General features: G+C 53.6%; 1 protein-coding gene across 1 annotated transcript in view; it reads right to left on the reverse strand.

Moving 5' to 3' along the window:
* Positions 1 to 16,917, reverse strand: part of LOC140402901 (uncharacterized) — a 102,034-nt gene extending 85,117 nt beyond the window's left edge. The window contains exon 1 of the mRNA XM_072490530.1: positions 16,786 to 16,917. The gene's annotated coding sequence lies outside the window, so the exon portion shown is untranslated. The remainder of the gene's footprint in view (positions 1 to 16,785) is intronic.
* Positions 16,918 to 17,042: the final 125 nt, after the last annotated feature.

Raw genomic sequence — 17,042 nt, forward strand, 5'->3', positions numbered from 1 at the left:
CCGACCCAGACAGAGCGGAGCGCCGACCCAGACAGAGCGGAGCGGCGACCCAGACAGAGCGAAGCGGCGACCCAGACAGAGCGGAGCGCCGACCCAGACAGAGCAGAGCGCCGACCCAGACAGAGCAGAGCGCCGACCCAGACAGAGCAGAGCGCCGACCCAGACAGAGCGGAGCGCCGACCCAGACAGAGCGGAGCGCCGACCCAGACAGAGCGGAGCGCCGACCCAGACAGAGCGGAGCGCCGACCCAGACAGAGCGGAGCGCCGACCCAGACAGAGCGGAGCGCCGACCCAGACAGAGCGGAGCGCCGACCCAGACAGAGCGGAGCGCCGACCCAGACAGAGCGGAGCGCCGACCCAGACAGAGCGGAGCGCCGACCCAGACAGAGCGGAGCGCCGACCCAGACAGAGCGCCGACCCAGACAGAGCGGAGCGCCGACCCAGACAGAGCGGAGCGCCGACCCAGACAGAGCGGAGCGCCGACCCAGACAGAGCGGAGCGTCGACCCAGACAGAGCGGAGCGTCGACCCAGACAGAGCGGAGCGCCGACCCAGACAGAGCGGGGCGCCGGCCCAGACAGAGCGGAGCGCCGACCCAGACAGAGCGGAGCGTCGACCCAGACAGAGCGGAGCGCCGACCCAGACAGAGCGGAGCGCCGACCCAGACAGAGCGGAGCGCCGACCCAGACAGAGCGGAGCGCCGACCCAGACAGAGCGGGGCGCCGACCCAGACAGAGCGGAGCGCCGACCCAGACAGAGCGGAGCGCCGACCCAGGCAGAGCGGAGCGCCGACCCAGACAGAGCGGAGCGCCGACCCAGGCAGAGCGGAGCGCCGACCCAGACAGAGCGGAGCGCCGACCCAGACAGAGCGGAGCGCCGACCCAGACAGAGCGGAGCGCCGACCCAGACAGAGCGGAGCGCCGACCCAGACAGAGCGGCAACCCAGACAGAGCGGAGCGGCGACCCAGACAGAGCGCCGACCCAGACAGAGCGGAGCGCCGACCCAGACAGAGCGGAGCGGCGACCCAGACCGAGCGCCGACCCAGACAGAGCGCCGACCCAGACAGAGCGCCGACCCAGACAGAGCGGAGCGCCGACCCAGACAGAGCGGAGCGGCGACCCAGACAGAGCGGAGCGCCGACCCAGACAGAGCGCCGACCCAGACAGAGCGGAGCGCCGACCCAGACAGAGCGGAGCGCCGACCCAGACAGAGCGGAGCGCCGACCCAGACAGAGCGGAGCGGCGACCCAGACAGAGCGGAGCGCCGACCCAGACAGAGCGCCGACCCAGACAGAGCGGAGCGCCGACCCAGACAGAGCGGAGCGCCGACCCAGACAGAGCGGAGCGCCGACCCAGACAGAGCGCCGACCCAGACAGAGCGGAGCGCCGACCCAGACAGAGCGCCGACCCAGACAGAGCGCCGACCCAGACAGAGCGGAGCGCCGACCCAGACAGAGCGGAGCGGCGACCCAGACAGTGCGGAGCGCCGACCCAGACAGTGCGGAGCGGCGACCCAGACAGAGCGGAGCGCCGACCCAGACAGAGCGGAGCGCCGACCCAGACAGAGCGGAGCGCCGACCCAGACAGAGCGGCGACCCAGACAGAGCGGAGCGCCGACCCAGACAGAGCGGAGCGCCGACCCAGACAGAGCGGAGCGCCGACCCAGACAGAGCGGAGCGCCGACCCAGACAGAGCGGAGCGGCGACCCAGACAGAGCGGAGCGCCGACCCAGACAGAGCGGAGCGCCGACCCAGACAGAGCGGAGCGCCGACCCAGACAGAGCGGAGCGCCGACCCAGACAGAGCGGAGCGCCGACCCAGACAGAGCGGAGCGCCGACCCAGACAGAGCGGAGCGCCGACCCAGACAGAGCGGAGCGCCGACCCAGACAGAGCGGCGACCCAGACAGAGCGGAGCGCCGACCCAGACAGAGCGGAGCGGCGACCCAGACAGAGCGGAGCGGCGACCCAGACAGAGCGGAGCGGCGACCCAGACAGAGCGGAGCGCCGACCCAGACAGAGCGGCGACCCAGACAGAGCGGAGCGCCGACCCAGACAGAGCGGAGCGCCGACCCAGACAGAGCGGAGCGCCGACCCAGACAGAGCGGAGCGCCGACCCAGACAGAGCGGAGCGCCGACCCAGACAGAGCGGAGCGCCGACCCAGACAGAGCGGAGCGTCGACCCAGACAGAGCGGAGCGCCGACCCAGACAGAGCGGAGCGCCGACCCAGACAGAGCGGAGCGCCGACCCAGACAGAGCGCCGACCCAGACAGAGCGCCGACCCAGACAGAGCGGAGCGCCGACCCAGACAGAGCGGAGCGCCGACCCAGACAGAGCGGAGCGCCGACCCAGACAGAGCGGAGCGCCGACCCAGACAGAGCGGAGCGCCGACCCAGACAGAGCGGAGCGCCGACCCAGACAGAGCGGAGCGTCGACCCAGACAGAGCGGAGCGCCGACCCAGACAGAGAGGAGCGCCGACCCAGACAGAGCGGAGCGCCGACCCAGACAGAGCGGAGCGCCGACCCAGACAGGGCGGAGCGCCGACCCAGACAGAGCGGAGCGCCGACCCAGACAGAGGGGAGCGCCGACCCAGACAGAGCGGAGCGCCGACCCAGACAGAGCGCCGACCCAGACAGAGCGCCGACCCAGACAGAGCGGAGCGCCGACCCAGACAGAGCGGAGCGCCGACCCAGACAGAGCGGAGCGCCGACCCAGACAGAGCGGAGCGCCGACCCAGACAGAGCGGAGCGCCGACCCAGACAGAGCGGAGCGCCGACCCAGACAGAGCGGAGCGCCGACCCAGACAGAGCGGAGCGCCGACCCAGACAGAGCGGAGCGCCGACCCAGACAGAGCGGAGCGCCGACCCAGACAGAGCGGAGCGCCGACCCAGACAGAGCGGAGCGCCGACCCAGACAGAGCGGATCGCCGACCCAGACAGGGCGGAGCGCAGACCCAGACAGAGCGGAGCGCAGACCCAGACAGAGCGGAGCGCCGACCCAGACAGAGCGGAGCGCCGACCCAGACAGAGCGGAGCGCCGACCCAGACAGAGCGGAGCGCCGACCCAGACAGAGCGGAGCGCCGACCCAGACAGAGCGGAGCGCCGACCCAGACAGAGCGGAGCGCCGACCCAGACAGAGCGGAGCGCCGACCCAGACAGAGCGGAGCGCCGACCCAGACAGAGCGCCGACCCAGACAGAGCGGAGCGCCGACCCAGACAGAGCGGAGCGCCGACCCAGACAGAGCGGAGCGCCGACCCAGACAGAGCGGAGCGCCGACCCAGACAGAGCGGAGCGCCGACCCAGACAGAGCGGAGCGCCGACCCAGACAGAGCGGAGCGCCGACCCAGACAGAGCGGAGCGCCGACCCAGACAGAGCGGAGCGCCGACCCAGACAGAGCGGAGCGCCGACCCAGACAGAGCGGAGCGCCGACCCAGACAGAGCGGAGCGCCGACCCAGACAGAGCGCCTACCCAGACAGAGCGGAGCGCCGACCCAGACAGAGCGCCGACCCAGACAGAGCGTCGACCCAGACAGAGCGTCGACCCAGACAGAGCGGAGCGCCGACCCAGACAGAGCGCCTACCCAGACAGAGCGGAGCGCCGACCCAGACAGGGCGGAGCGCCGACCCAGACAGAGCGGAGCGCCGACCCAGACAGAGCGGAGCGCCGACCCAGACAGAGCGGAGCGCCGACCCAGACAGAGCGGAGCGCCGACCCAGACAGAGCGGAGCGCCGACCCAGACAGAGCGGAGCGCCGACCCAGACAGAGCGGAGCGCCGACCCAGACAGAGCGGAGCGCCGACCCAGACAGAGCGGAGCGCCGACCCAGACAGAGCGGAGCGCCGACCCAGACAGAGCGCCGACCCAGACAGAGCGCCGACCCAGACAGAGCGCCGACCCAGACAGAGCACCGACCCAGACAGAGCACCGACCCAGACAGAGCACCGACCCAGACAGAGCACCGACCCAGACAGAGCACCGACCCAGACAGTGCACCTTTTTCAAAGCTTCCACATCCTTCCTAAAATGAGGCGACCAGAACTGTACACAGTACTCCAAATGTGGCCTTACCAAGGTTTTGTACAGCTGCATCATCACCTCACGGCTCTTAAATTCAATCCCTCTGTTAATGAACGCGAGCACACCATAGGCCTTCTTCACAGCTCTATCCACTTGAGTGGCAACTTTCAAAGATGTATGAACATAGACCCCAAGATCTCTCTGCTCCTCCACATTGCCAAGAACTCTACCGTTAACCCTGTATTCCGCATTCATATTTGTCCTTCCAAAATTGACAACCTCACACTTTTCAGGGTTAAACTCCATCTGCCACTTCTCAGCCCAGCTCTGCATCCTATCTATGTCTCTTTGCAGCCGACAACAGCCCTCCTTACTATTCACAGCTCCACCAATCTTCCTATCATCTGCAAATTTACTGACCCACCCTTCAACTCCCTCATCCAAGTCGTTAATGAAAATCACAAACAGCAGAGGACCCAGAACTGATGCCTGCGATACGCCACTGGTAACTGGGATCCAGGCTGAATATTTGCCATCCACCACCACTCTCGGACTTCTATCGGTTAGCCAGTTCGTTATCCAACTGGCCAAATTTCCCACTATCCCATGCCTCCTTACTTTCTGCATAAGCCTACCATGGGGAACCTTATCAAATGCCTTCCTAAAATCCATGTACACTACATCCACTGCATTACCTTCATCCACATGCTTGGTCACCTCCTCAAAGAATTCAATAAGATTTGTAAGGCAAGACCTACCCCTCACAAATCCGTGCTGACTATCCCTAATCAAGCAGTGTCTTTCCAGATGCTCAGAAATCCTATCCTTCAGTCCCCTTTCCATTACTTTGCCTACCACCGAAGTAAGACTAACTGGCCTGTAATTCCCAGGGTTATCCCTAGTCCCTTTTTTGAACAGGGGCACGACATTCGCCACTCTCCAATCCCCTGGTACCACCCCTGTTGACAGTGAGGACGAAAAGATCATTGCCAACAGCTCTGCAATTTTGTCTCTTGCTTCCCATAGAATCCTTGGATATATCCCGTCAGGCCCAGGGGATGTCTATCCTCAAGTTTTTCAAAATGCCCAACACATCTTCCTTCCTAACAAGTATTTCCTCGAGCTTACCAATCTGTTTCACACTGTCCTCTCCAACAATATCGCCCCTCTCATTTGTAAATACAGAAGAAAAGTACTCGTTCAAGTCCTCTCCTATCTCTTCAGATTCAATACACAATCGCCCGCTACTGTCCTTGATCGGACCTAACCTCACTCTAGTCATTCTCATATTTCTCACATATGTGTAAAAGGCCTTGGGGTTTTCCTTGATCCTACCCGCCAAAGATTGTTCATGCCCTATCTTAGCTCTCCTCATCCCTTTCTTCAGTTCCCTCCTGGCTATCTTGTATCCCTCCAACGCCCTGTCTGAACCTTGTTTCCTCAGCCTTACATAAGTCTCCTTTTTCCTCTGAACAAGACATTCAACCTCTCTTGTCAACCATGGTTCCCTCACTCGACCATCTCTTCCCTGCCTGACAGGGACATACATATTAAGGACACGTAGTACCTGTTCCTTGAACAAGTTCCACATTTCACTTGTGTCCTTCCCTGACAGCCTATGTTCCCAACTTATGCACTTCAATTCTTGTCTGACAACATCGTATTTACCCTTTCCCCAATTGTAAACCTTTCCCTGTTGCACGCACCTATCCCTCCCCATTACTAAAGTGAAAGTCACAGAATTGTGGTCACTATCTCCAAAATGCACCCCCACTAACAAATCTATCACTTGTCCTGGTTCATTACCCAGTACTAAATCCAATATTGCCTCCCCTCTGGTCGGACAATCTACATACTGTGTCAGAAAAGCTTCCTGGACACACTGCACAAACACGACCCCATCCAAACTATTTGATCTAAAGAGTTTCCATTCAATGTTTGGGAAGTTAAAGTCACCCATGACTACTACCCTGTGTCTTCTGCACCTTTCCAAAATCTGTTTCCCAATCTGTTCCTCCACATCTCTGCTACTATTGGGGGGCCTATAGAAAACTCCTAACAAGGTGACTGCTCCTTTCCTATTTCTGACTTCAACCCATACTACCTCAGTAGACAGATACTCCTCGAACTGCCTTTCTGCAGCTGTTATACTATCTCTAATTAACAATGCCACCCCCCCATCTCTTTTACCACCCTCCCTAATCTTATTGAAACACCTATAACCAGGGACCATTTCTGCCCCTCTTCTATCCAAGTTTCCGTGATGGCCACCACATCGTAGTCCCAAGTACCGATCCATGCATTAAGTTCACCCACCTTATTCCTGATGCTTCTTGCGTTGAAGTATACACACTTCAACCCATCTCCGTGCCTGCAAGTACTCTCCTTTGTCAGTGTTCCCTTTCCTACTGCCTCACTACACGCTTTGGCGTCCTGAGTATCCGGTACCTTAGTTGCTGGACTACAAATCCGGTTCCCATTCACCTGCCAAATTAGTTTAAACCCTCCCGAAGAGTACTAGAAAACCTCCCTCCCAGGATATTGGTGCCCCTCTGGTTCAGATGCAACCCGTCCTGCTTGTACAGGTCCCACCTTCCCCAGAATGCGCTCCATAGAACATAGAACAATACAGCGCAGTACAGGCCCTTCGGCCCACGATGTTGCACCGAAACAAAAGCCATCTAACCTACACTATGCCATTATCATCCATATGTTTATCCAATAAACTTTTAAATGCCCTCAATGTTGGCGAGTTCACTACTGTAGCAGGTAGGGCATTCCACGGCCTCACTACTCTTTGCGTAAAGAACCTACCTCTGACCTATATATATTACCCCTCAGTTTAAAGCTAAGTCCCCTCGTGCCAGCCATTTCCATCCGCGGGAGAAGGCTCTCACTGTCCACCCGATCTAACCCCCTGATCATTTTGTATGCCTCTATTAAGTCTCCTCTTAACCTTCTTCTCTCCAACAAAAAAGTCCATCAGCCTTTCCTCATAAGATTTTCCCTCCATACCAGGCAACACCCTGGTAAATCTCCTCTGCACCCGCTCCAAAGCCTCCACGTCCTTCCTATAATGCGGTGACCAGAACTGTACGCAATACTCCAAATGCGGCCGTACCAGAGTACTGTACAGCTGCAACATGACCTCCTGACTCCGGAACTCAATCCCTCTACCAATAAAGGCCAACACTCCATAGGCCTTCTTCACAACCCTATCAACCTGGGTGGCAACTTTCAGGGATCTATGTACATGGACACCTAGATCCCTCTGCTCATCCACACTTCCAAGAACTTTACCATTAGCCAAATATTCCGCATTCCTGTTATTCCTTCCAAAGTGCATCACCTCACACTTCTCTACATTAAACTCCATTTGCCACCTCTCAGCCCAGCTCTGCAGCTTATCTATATCCCTCTGTAACCTGCTACATCCTTCCACACTATCGACAACACCATCGACTTTAGTATCGTCTGCAAATTTACTCACCCACCCTTCTGCACCTTCCTCAAGGTCATTGATAAAAATGACAAACAGCAACGGCCCCAGAACAGATCCTTGTGGTACTCCACTTGTAACTGAACTCCATTCTGAACATTTCCCATCAACCATCACCCTCTGTCTTCTTTCAGCTAGCCAATTTCTGATCCACATCTCTAAATCACCCTCAATCCCCAGCCTCCGTATTTTCTGCAATAGCCTACCGTGGGGAACCTTATCAAACGCTTTGCTGAAATCCATATACACCACATCAACTGCTCTACCCTCGTCTACCTGTTCAGTCACCTTCTCAAAAGAACTCGATAAGGTTTGTGAGGCATGACCTACCCTTCACAAAGCCATGCTGACTACCCCTGATCATATTATTCCTATCTAGATGATTATAAATCTTGTCTCTTATAATCCCCTCCAAGACTTTACCCACTACAGACGTGAGGCTCACCGGTCTATAGTTGCCGGGGTTGTCTCTGCTCCCCTTTTTGAACACAGGGACCACATTTGCTATCCTCCAGTCCTCTGGCACTATTCCTGTAGCCAATGATGACATAAAAATCAAAGCCAAAGGTCCAGCAATCTCTTCCCTGGCCTCCCAGAGAATCCTAGGATAAATCTCATCAGGACCCGGGGACTTATCTATTTTCAGCCTGTCCAGAATTGGCAACACCTCTTTCCTACGTACCTCAATGCCATCTATTCTATTAGCCTGGGTCTCAGCATTCTCCTCCACAACATTATCTTTTTCCTGAGTGAATACTGACGAAAAATATTCATTTAGTATCTCGCCTATCTCTTCAGACTCCACACACAACTTCCATCCATGTCCTTGACTGGTCCTACTCTTTCCCTAGTCATTCGCTTATTCCTGACATACCTATAGAAAGCCTTTGGGTTTTCCTTGATCCTACCTGCCAAATACTTCTCATGTCCCCTCCTTGCTCGTCTTAGCTCTCTCTTTAGATCCTTCCTCGCTACCTTGTAACTATCCATCGCCCCAACTGAAACTTCACACCTCATCTTCACATAGGCCTCCTTCTTCCTCTTAACAAGAGATTCCACTTCTTTGGTTAACCACGGTTCCCTCGCTCGACGCCTTCCTCCCTGCCTGACCGGTACATACTTATCAAGAACACGCAGTAGCTGATCCTTGAACAAGCTCCACTTATCCAGTGTGCCCAACACTTGCAGCCTACTTCTCCACCTTATCCCCCCCAAGTCACGTCTAATGGGTGATAATTTTTCCCCGGGTGGAACAAACCATTACAAGGGGACATAAATTTAAGGTGAAAGGTGGAAGATATAGGAGGGATATCAGAGCTAGGTTCTTTACCCAGAGAGTAGTGGGGGCATGGAATGCACTGCCTATGGAAGTAGTTGAGTCGGAAACATTCAGGACCTTCAAGCAGCTATTGGATAGGTACATGGATTACGGTAAAATGATATAGTGTAGATTTATTTGTTCTTGAGGGCAGCACGGTAGCATTGTGGATAGCACAATTGCTTCACAGCTCCAGGGTCCCAGGTTCGATTCCGGCTTGGGTCACTGTCTGTGCGGAGTCTGCACGTCCTCCCCGTGTCTGCGTGGGTTTCCTCCGGGTGCTCCGGTTTCCTCCCACAGTCCAAAGATGTGCAGGGTAGGTGGATTGGCCATGATAAATTGCCCTCAGTGTCCAAAATTGCCCTTGGTGTTGGGTGGAGGTGTTGAGTTTGGGTAGGGTGCTCTTTCCAAGAGCCGGTGCAGACTCAGGGGGCCGAATGGCCTCCTTCGGCACTGTAAATTCAATGATAATCTATGATTAATCTAGGACAAAGGTTCGGCACAACATCGTGGGCCGAAGGGCCTGTTCTGTGCTGTATTTTCTATGTTCTAATGGCATCATAATTGCCCTTCCCCCAGCTATAACTCTTGCCCTGCGATGTATACTTATCCCTTTCCATCATTAACGTAAACGTCACCGAATTGTGGTCACTGTCCCCAAAGTGCTCTCCTACCTCCAAATCCAACACCTGGCATGGTTCATTACCCAAAACCAAATCCAACGTGGCCTCGCCTCTTGTTGGCCTGTCAACATATTGTGTCAGGAAACCCTCCTGCACACACTGTCCAAAAAACGACCCATCTAATGTACTCGAACTATATCTTTTCCAGTCAATATTTGGAAAGTTAAAGTCTCCCATAATAACTACCCCGTTACTTTCGCTCTTATCCAGGATCATCATCGCCATCCTTTCCTCCACATCCCTAGAACTATTTGGAGGCCTATAGAAGACTCCCAACAGGGTGACCTCTCCTTTCATGTTTCTAACCTCAGCCCATACTACCTTGGAGGATGAGTCCCCATCTAGCATCCTCTCCGCCACCGTAATACTGCTCTTGACTAGCAGCGCCACACCTCCCCCTCTTTTTGCCTCCTTCTTGGAGCTTACTAAAACACCTAAACCCCGGAACCTGCAACATCCATTCCTGTCCCTGCTCTATCCATGTCTCCGAAATGGCCACAACATCGAAGTCCCAGGTACCAACCCATGCTGCCAGTTCCCCCACCTTGTTTCGTATACTCCTGGCATTGAAGTAGACACACTTCAAACCACCTACCTGAACACTGGCCCCCCTCCTGCGACGTCAAATTGGTGCTCCTGACCTCTATACTCTCATTCTCCCTTACCCTAAAACTACAATCCAGGTTCCCATGCCCCTGCTGCATTAGTTTAAACCCCCCCAAAGAGCACTAACAAATCTCCCCCCCAGGATATTTGTGCCCCTCAGGTTCAGAAGTAGACCATCCTGTCTGTAGAGGTCCCACCTTCCCCAGAAAGAGCCCCAGTTATCCAGAAATCTGAATCCCTCCCGCCTGCACCATCCCTGTAGCCACGTGTTTAATTGCTCTCTCTCCCTATTCCTCATCTCACTATCACGTGGCACGGGCAACAACCCAGAGATAACAACTCTGTTTGTTCTAGTTCTGAGCTTCCATCCTAGCTCCCTGAAAGCCTGCCTGACATCCTTGTCCCCTTTCCTACCTATGTCGTTAGTGCCAATGTGGACCACGACTTGGGGCTGCTCCCCCTCCCCCCTAAGGACCCGGAAAACACGATCCGAGACATCACGTACCCTTGCACCTGGGAGGCAACATACCAAACGTGAGTCTCTCACGCTCCCACAAAATCTCCTATCTGTGCCCCTGACTATCGAGTCCCCAATTACTAATGCTCTGCTCCTCTCCCCCCTTCCCTTCTGAGCAACAGGGACAGACTCCGTGCCAGAGGCCCGTACCCCATGGCTTACCCCTGGTAAGTCCCCCCCCCCACAAGTATCCAAAGCGGTATACTTGTTTCTCAGGTGAACGACCGCAGGGGGTCCCTGCACTGACTGCTTCTTCCCAGTCCCTCTTACAGTTACCCATCTATCTCCAATCTTTGGTGTAACTAATTCCCTGAAGCTGCTATCTCTGACCCCCTCTGCCTCCCGAATGATCCGAAGTTCTTCCAACTCCAGCTCCAGTTCCCTAACTCGGTCTTGGAGGAGCTGGAGATGGCAGCACTTCCTGCAGGTAAAATCAGCAGGGACACTAACGGCATCCCTCACCTCAAACATCCTGCAGGAGGAACATTGCACTCCCTTCCCTGCCATCCCTCTAACTTTCTACCAAGATCCAATTATCCAAATACCTGAAGCCCTCCCTCCTACACCATTCCTGCAGCCACGGGTTCATTTGCACTCTCTCCCTATTCCTAGCCTCGCTATCATGTCGCACCGGCAACAAACCAGAGATGACAACTCTGTCTGTCCTGGCTTTTAACTTCCAGCCTAACTTCCTAAACTTGTTTATTACCTCCACACCCCTTTTCCTACCTACGTCGTTGGTACCAATGTGCACCACGACTTCTGGCTGCTCCCTCTCCCCCTTAAGGATCCTGAAGATACGACCCGAGACATCCCTGGCCCTGGCACCCGGGCGGCAACATACCTTCCGGGAGTCTCGCTCGCGACCACAGAATCTCCTATCTATTCCCCTAACCATTGAATCTCCTACAACTATTGCTTTTCTATTCTCCCCCCTTCCCTTCTGAGCCCCAGAGACAGACTCAGTGCCAGAGACCTGGCCGCTAGGGCCTTCCCCCAGTAGGTCATCACCCCCAACAGCATCCAAAACGGTATACTTGTTTTGAAGGTGAACGGCCACGAGGGCTCCCTGCGCTGTCTGCCTGTTTGTTTTTTTCCCCCTGACTGTAACCCAGCTACTCTTGTCCTGTACCTTGTGTGTGGTTACCTCCCTGTAACTCTTCTCAATCACCCCCTCTGCCTCCCGGATGATCCGAAGTTCATCCAGCTTCAGCTCCAGTTCCCGAACACGGTCTTGGAGGAGCTGGGGTTGGGTGCACTTCCCGCAGGTATAGTCAGCGGGGACACCAGGGGTATCCCTCACCACCCACACCCTACAGGAGGAGTAAGCAACTGGCCTAGCCTCCATCCCCTTTTACCTTACAGAATATAGCTGCCCTGTGGACCAACTGGATCTCCGCCCTCCGACTCTGCTCCCAGTCAGCTACACTTTCTGTAAACTCCCGGCTCCCTTCTCGCTCTTGCGGAAATGTAGGAAACAAAATGAATAAGCGCCTTACTCCCTCCTCACCTAACTCCCTCAGTCACCAAACTCTCACTATAGCACTCAAATGCACCAAATTCAGCACTCCCTCAGTCACCAAACTCTCACTATAGCACTCAAATGCACCAAATTCAGCACTCCCTCAGTCACCAAACTCTCACTATAGCACTCAAATGCACCAAATTCAGCACTCAGTGCAAACAAAGTCTGCACTGTAGGGGATCACTTTTATACTCTGAATCTAGCCTCTGAAAACTGGCCTAATCCAATTAACTAATTTACAAGCTCCAGCTGCAAGTGCCTAGAAGTAGAACCTTTGTTTAAAGCTGATTGAAAATTCACCTTCTTCTAAACAGCAACTTTTAAGTTAATTAACTAAATAAAAGAGTAGACTTTAGATAAAAATGAAGCCTTATACTCCCTCAGTCACCAAACTCTCACTATAGCACTCAAATGCACCAAATTCAGATAGAGAGACAGAGAGAGAGAGAGAGAGAGAGACAGACATAGAAAACAGGAGGGATCCATTTGGCCCTTCGAGCCTGCTCTGCTATTCATTATGATCATGGCTGATCATCCAACACAATAGCCTCCTTCCATATCCTTTGATTGCGTTTGCCCCAAGTGCTGTATCTAACTGCTTTCTGAAAACATGCGATGTCTTGACCTCAACTAATGAATTCCACAGGCCGACTACTTTTTGGGTGAAGATATTTCTCATCTCTGTCCTAAATTTGATTTGATTTATTGACACATGTACCGAGGTACAGTGAAAAGTATTTTTCTGCGGCCAAGGGAACGTTGACAGTACATACATAATAGACAAAAAGAATAATCAACAGAGAACATTGACAACTGGTGACAAATGGTGATTGGTTACAGTGCGGAAAAGGGGCCAAACAAAGCAAATACATGAGCAAGAGCAGCATTGGGCGTCGTGAATAGTATTCTTACAGGGAACACATCAGTCCGAGGGGGAGTCGTTGAGGAGTCTAGTAGCTTGGGGAAGAAGCTGTTCCCATGTCTGGAAGCGCGGGTCTTCAGACTTCTGTACCTTGTGCCTGATGGAAGGGTCTGGAAGAAGGCAATGCCTGGGTGGGAGGGGTCTCTGATAATGCTGTCTGCCTTCCTGAGGCAGCGGGAGGTGTAGACAGAATCAATTTGGAGGTGGCAAGCTGGTGTGATGCGTTGGGCTGAGTTCACCACAGTCTGCAGCTTCTTGCGATCTTGGACCGAGCAGTTGCCATACCAGGCTGTGATGCAGCCGGATAGGATGCTCTATATCGCACATCTGCACAAGTTTGAGAGAGTCGATGCAGACATGCCAAATTTCTTTAGCTTCCGTCGGAAGTAGAGACGTTGTTGGGCTTTTTAAATGGTTTACCCCTTATCCTCAGACAGTGCCCCCTGGTTCTGGACACCCCCCATTGGGAACATCCTTCTTGCATCTACCCGGTCTAACCCTGTTCAAATTTTTTAGATTTCTGTTAGAACATAAAAACACAGGAACGAGGAGCAGGAGTCGGCCATCTGGCCCCTCGAGCCTGCTCCGCCATTCATGGAGATCATGGCTAATCTTTTGTGGAATAACCCCCACTTTCCCGCCCGCTCACCGTAACCCTTAATTCTTTTACCATTCAAAAATATAACTACCTTTGCCTCAAAGACATTCAACGAGATAGCCTCAACTGCTTCACTGGGCAGGGAATTCCACTGATTCACAACCCTTTGGGTGAAGAAGTTCTTCCTCAACTCAGACGTAAATCTACTTCCCCTTATTTTGAGGCTCTTCCCCCCAGGTCTAGGTTCACCCGCCAGTGGAAACAACCTCCCTGCTTCTATCTTATCTATTCCCGACATGATTTTATATGTTTCTATAAGATACCACCTCATTCTTCTAAATTCCAATGAGTATAATCCCAATCAACTTAGTCTCTCCTCAGGAGCCAATCCTCTCACCTCCGGAATTAACCTAGTGATTAGGGGCTGCTTTACACAGTGGGCTGAACAATTGGCTTGCAATGCAGAACAATGCCAGCAGCGTGGGTTCAATTCCCGTACCGGCCTCCCTGAACAGGCGCCGGAATGTGGTGACAACGGGCTTTTCACAGTAACTTCATTGAAACCTACTTGTGACAATAAGTGATTATTATTATTAAATCTCCTCTGCACCCTCTCCAGTGCCAGCACATCCTTCCTTAAGGAGAAACCAAAACTGTCCACAGTACTCCAGATGTGGCCTCACCAGCACCCTATACAGCTGCAGCATAACCTCCCTGTTCTTATACTCCGTACTTCTTGCAGTGAAAGACAAAATTCCATTTGCCTTCTTAATTACCTGCTGCACCTGCACACCAACGTTTTGTGATTCATGCACAAGGAGCACAAGTGGATAGCACGGTGGCCTCACAGCGCCAGGGTCCCAGGTTCGATTCCCCACTGCGTCACTGTCTGTGCAGAGTCTGCACGTTCTCCCAGTGTCTGCGTGGGTTTCCTCCGGGTGCCCCGGTTTTCTCCCACAGTCCAAAGACGTGCAGGTTAGATGGATTGGCCATGATAAATTGCCCTTAGTGACCAAAAAGGTTAGATGGGGTTATTGGGTTACGGGGATAGGGTGGAAGTGAGGGCTTTAAGTGGGTCGGTACAGATCCGATGGGCCGAATGGCCTCCTTCTGCACTGTATGTTCTATGTTCTAAGGACACCCAGGTCCCTCTGCACAGCAGCATGCTGCAATTTTTTGCCATTTAAATAATAGTCCATTTTGCTGTTATTCCTCCCAAAATGGATAACCTGACCCTTGCCCGCTCACGTAAACTATCTATATCCCTCTGCAGACTTTCAGTCTAGTCCACTGCACACTTGGCTCTACCACTCATCTTAATGTCATCAGCGAACTTTCACACATTACACTTGGTCCCCAACTCCATATCATCTGTGTGAATTGTAAACAATTGTGGTAGCAACACTGATCCCAGAGGCCAAGGATCGCCAACCAGAGAAACACCCATTTATCCCCAATCTTTGCTTTCTGTCAGTTAACCAATCCTCTCTCCATGCTAATACACAACCCGTAATGCCATGCACCCTTATCTTATGCAGCAGCCTTTTGTATGCACCTTGTCGAATGCATTCTGGAAATCCAGATACACCACATCCACCAGTTCCCCGTTATCCACCGCGCTTGTAATGTCCTCAAAGGAATTCCACTAGATTAGTTAAACATGACCTGCCTCTCATGAACCCATGCTGCGTCTTCCCAATCGGACAATTTCTATCCAGATGTCTCAGTATTTTTCCTCGATTATAGATTCAAGCATTTTCTCCACTACAGAAGTTAAGCTAACCGGCCTATAATTACCCACCTTTTATCTACCTCCTTTTTTAAACAGTGGTGCCACACTTACTAATTTCCAATCTGCCGGAACCGCCCCACAGTCCAGCGAATTTTGGTAAATAACCACAAACGCATTTGCAATATCCCCCGTCACCACTTAGTACCCTGGGATGCATTCCATCAGGGCCAGGAGACTTGTCTACCTTTAGCCCCATTAGCTTGCCCAACACCATCTCCTTAGTGATAATGATAATTTCTAGGTCTTCACCTGCCATAGCCTCCCTGCCAACAATTATTGGCACATTATTTGTGTCTTCCACTGTGAAGACCGACAAGAAATACCTGTTCAATGCCTCAGCCATTTTCTCATTTCCCATTATTACATCCTCCTTATCCTCTAAAGGACCAATGTGTACCTTAGCCATTGTTTATTTGTTTTATACATATGTGGAAACTTTTGCTATGTTTTTATATTCTGCACTAGTTCACTGTCATAATCTATCTTAATTTTCTTCATGGCTTTTTTGCGGCTTTCGGTTGACCTTTACAGGTTTCCCAATCGTCTAGTTTCCCACTAAACAAATGTCTCCTCACCTCTGAGTGAGGTTTACCCTGAATCCTCAGGCTGTGACCCCTGGTTCTGGACACACCCATCATTGGTAACATCTTCCCTGTGTCTACCCTGTCTAGTCCGGTTAGAATTTTGTAAGTCTCTATGAGATTCCCCCTCATTCTTCAGAACTCCAGCGAGAACAATCCCAACGAGTCAATCTCTCCTCGTATATGGCAGTCCCGCCATCCCCGGAATCAGTCTGGTGAACCTTCGCTGCTCTCCCTCGAGAGCAAGAACGTCCTTCCTCAGAGAAGGAGACCAAAACTGCTCACAATGCTCCAGGTGTGGCCTCACCAAGGCCCTGTACAATTGCAGCAACACATCTCTGCTTCTATACTCGAAACCTCTCGCAATGAAGGCCAACATACCATTAGCCTTCTCTACCACCTGCTGCACCTTCAGCAAATGGTGCACACGGACACCCAGGACCCGCTGCACAGTCCCCTCTCCCAATTTACAACCATTCTGCTAGGAATGTGCCTTCCTGTTTATGCTTCCAAAGTGAATAACCTCACACTTATCCAAATTTTACTGCATCTGCCATTGGTTTGCCCACTCGCCCAACCTGTCCCGATCTCGCTGCGGGATCCCTACATCCTCATCGCCATTCACCCTCCATCTTCTGCAAACTTTGAGAGGTTACATTTTGTTCCCTCATCCACATGATTGACGAGGACAGGTTTGGAAAGAGGTTCACAGCTGCAGCAACTCACCCACAGGTGGGCCTTTGTCCCCGAACATCCAGAACAGGCCTAACTGCGCATTCTCAGTTCACACAGGCTTCACCGCGCATGCTCACTTTATCCAGCCCGTCAGCCGTTCTGCGCATGCCCGGTTTCAGCCAGCCAGTCAATCTCTCCGCAGCTCCCAGCTCACACTGACCAGCCAGAGTCTGCGCGCATGCTCAACTCACGCCGCCCGTCAGCCTGCCTGCGCATGCTCGGTTCGCGCAGCGCACTCGGCCTCTCTG

This window comes from Scyliorhinus torazame, chromosome 26 (genome assembly GCF_047496885.1).
Source record: "Scyliorhinus torazame isolate Kashiwa2021f chromosome 26, sScyTor2.1, whole genome shotgun sequence".
Lineage (NCBI taxonomy): Eukaryota > Metazoa > Chordata > Chondrichthyes > Carcharhiniformes > Scyliorhinidae > Scyliorhinus > Scyliorhinus torazame.